Genomic DNA, 3874 nt, shown 5'->3' with positions numbered 1-3874 from the left:
ATCTGTTGATGTATGTGATTATTGTTATGCTGTAATGACTTTTATTGTCTGCAAAAGTCCCGTCTAAAATGTAAAGTGATGCAGAATATGTTGGCACTATAGAAATAAAATTATTATTATTATTTATTATCCTGTACCCTGTACTGAGCATTTACATCAGATTTACTGTCTAAATTCATGAAAAATATAATTCAGTTTGAACCACTCACTAAAGTGAGGTAGATAGAGTCACTGTGGACTTCATACGGCCCTTCATCCAAGCGTATCCGTCTTTTTAGGTGTGTTCAAAAGTGTAATTGCCAACAGTTTTATGAAAGCCTAAAAAAGAGGGGACACGTTACAGATACCGTATTTTCCAGCGTATAAGACGACTTTTTGACCCCTGAAAATCTGCTTAAAAGTCGAGGGTCGTCTTATACGCTGGGTGTCGTCTTATAAGATGAGTGCATACGGCGGGAGTGGTCCCGATGAACAAGGGAGGGTGTAAATGGTGTTATCATCCCACTTTTACCTCATTGGTGGCAGCGGTGCAATGGAGCTGCCTGGGCCTCCGGACTTTGGGGAAATGCCGGAGGAGCCCCGACGCTGGACAGAGAGCCTCCACAGCCGCCCCCCCCAGCACAGCGCCCCCACGCTGGACAAAGAGAAGCCGCCGATCCCCAGCACAGAGCCGCCACAGTGCAGATGGAGTAGCCTCCGATCCCCAGCACAGAGACCCGCAGACAGCATCACTGCCACCAATAAGGTAAAAGGGGGATGATAACGCCACATACACCCTCCCTTTGTCATCGGGATCACTGCCCCGCACCCGGCATATAAGATTACACATGGCATATAAGAAGACCCCCGACTTTTAAGAAAATTTTCTATTTTAGCTGGAAAAGTTGGGGGGTCGTCTTATACGCCGGAAAATATGGTAGCTCAAAATCTCTGGAAAAGTGACACGGTTCAACTCCAAAAATCAAGGTTGAATGCCTCTAATGCTGTGAAATTCTGTGAGGCAACTTTGGCTTCAAAATTCTCACTGCACTCCTTGATGATTATAAGAGATGTAGTTTCCAAAATGTGGTCATATGTATGTGTGTTTAGTGATGGGGGAGGGTTTGCCAAAACATTAGTTTCTGATACCTCATATGTTATCAATGCATTTCGGAGAAATAGTCCAACATACTGTGGAGTCCATTTTTCTTTCATACCCTTTGTAAAAATAAAATATATGAGACTAAAACAACATCTTAGTGTGCAATCATTTGCAAATTTTCATTTTCACGACACAATGTTACGAAATTCTGTGAAGGAATCGTGGTTCTAAAATTTTCACAATATCTATAGATCAATTTCTTGAGGAGTGTATCTTCCAAAATGGGGCCACTTGTTCGGTTTTCTATTGTTCTGGCAAATGTGATATGTTGTCCACAATCTAGCCCAAACAATTTTGCACCCAAAACATGAAATAGTGCTCCTTCCTTCCTGAGCTCTGCTGTCTGCCCAAACAATAGCCACGGTATAAGGTATCACCATATTCAGGAAAAAGTGCATAACATTTTGTGTGGCTCATTTTCACCTATTATCCTTTGTGAAAATGAAAATTAAGGGCTAAAGCAACATTTTAGTGGAAATAAAATAGAATTTTTAATTCCATTCATTCCACATTGCGTGAAACACCTGAAGGGTTGATACATTTTCTGACATAATTTTCAATACTTTGGTGGATGCAGTTTTCAGAATGGTATTTTTAGGGAGTTTTCCAATACATAAGGGTGCTTTCACATTGCTTTCTGTGTCCCCATTGGGTCAAAAGTCTGAAATTTGATGCAAAAATTGGGTCCGGATGTGTGTGCCAATCGTGCCAATAGACTGTAATGGTGACAGCAGAGCAAGCGTGAGCTATGCCATGCACTTTTTCAGGGAGTGTACGCCTACAGGAAGTGGACACTGAGTGTCCGCCTCCTGTAGGCGTACACTCACGAAACTGATGCATGGCACAGAGAGCGTCCACTCTACCATCACCATTACAGTGTAATGGTGCCGTCGGCACATGTGTCTGGACTCCGTTTTGCGGGGGATTTCGGATATATACCCCGACGGGGACACAGAACGCAATGTGAAAGCACACTTAGACATTCAAAGTCACTTCAAGACTGAATAGGTTGGTAAAAAAGTATGTTTTGAAAAATTCCTTAAAAAGATTAAAAAAAATTTGCTTAAATTTTAAGCCTTCTAAAATCCTAACAAAATGACAGGGCATTTGAAAACTGAAGCTGATGTAAAGCAGACATATGATGAATATTATTTATTAGCTTCTTTTTTGTATAACTATATGGTTTAAGGTTAAAAAAAAATCTAAATGTGAAAATTGCTATTTTTTATATTTTCATCAAATCATATATTTTCAGAAATGTCAAGCAAGTAGAACTAAATTTACCACACAAATAAAATGCAATGTGTCCCACCCAAAGAATATCAGAATCACTGGGATCTTTTGAAGCGTTCCAGAGTCACTCCTTAGTGTGAATTTCATATTTTATTGCATAGACAATCCAAAATAAAGAAAATAATTTATGGATTGGACAATTAGACCTTCTTCATACAGTCTTCTGATTAGTAGACTTTCATGGCTTGGTTCCTCAGACAGTCTTCTGATTAGTAGGCTTTCATGACTCGGTTTGGGGATTTGATCTGGTGCTCCGTTGTCAGTTCTTCTGCCTGTTGCGCTCTAGCTCTTTTTCATTCCCTGTCCAATTGCTGATGGACTACAGATGTGGACACTGGACAAGGATCTTGCCAATCTTTTTGATCTGCTCAACTATATAATCATCAGTCAAAAACAAGTTTCCAATTTTTTATCTGCAAATTGATTTTGTGTATGTAAATATTCAGGCGCAGACTGGATCCCACCAATGAAGGAGTCATATGTAGGAAATGAGTGAGCACATTAACCCTAATTGCCTCCAAATTTGATAAATGGAAGCCTACAAATGACAATATGATGCTTGGAAAGTGTTGGTCAAAAAAGAAATTAAATTGCCATTGATATCGCAGAAGAACAATAAATACGTTATTCATTTTAATAGTTTCCTCTCCTTTTCGAAAACCATGTAACATCTATTTTGAGTACAAAGGGGGTCACATAATTCCACTGTTTCAAACCCCCATCCAAGATCAAACTAATGCCTGTGAGTAACTGCTTGTTAACACGTATCTATGTTTGTTCAGCTTTTCCATGGGTCCAGGCTGTGAAATATCTTTCAAGCCCTGTCTGTTCACTTAATTGCGACATCCTAAATGAAGAAATAACTGGAGAGGTCCTTGTTCCCAGTCCACCTTATATTCGGCAATTACATTCTTCCAGCACATAAACACTTATAAATAATCTGTGTTTAATTGACTTATGGAAGGTAATGTATAGATCTTTAATCTCCCTTGTCCCGCGCCATCTGTTTTGTGTTTAATGGTATACAGTAACCTTTGATCGCTGCTATTTAGAAATTGTAATATGTATTCGGAATGACGGAGAAATATTCGCGTATCATAAATCTCAGGTCAGCCTGAAGGTTTCCCAACACATTCGCATTGGAAATGGTTACATGGGCTTCATCCAACCGTTAGTTTTCTGTATATGGTCCAGTAATGTGGGTTCATGTCAGACATGTCCAAGTAACTGTGGTTTCGATGATAAGAAAATAAGAGAAAATTCTCTACTATGTCAAGACGGTAAAAGAAAGTTATAGTAAATGTTATAAATGTTTCTCTTAATGCATTCAACATGCTCAAATTATTCTTGTCTTCAAGCACTTAAAGTACAGGTTCATCTTTTGTGAACTCACAGAAACATATTATGGACTTGCCAAGTGGCAATTTTCTATTATTATAC

Source organism: Dendrobates tinctorius, unplaced genomic scaffold (genome assembly GCF_039654945.1).
Source record: "Dendrobates tinctorius isolate UK_male_01 unplaced genomic scaffold, ASM3965494v1 ptg000038l, whole genome shotgun sequence".
Taxonomy (NCBI): Eukaryota; Metazoa; Chordata; class Amphibia; order Anura; family Dendrobatidae; genus Dendrobates; species Dendrobates tinctorius.
Note: the sequence above shows the minus strand (reverse complement) of the source record.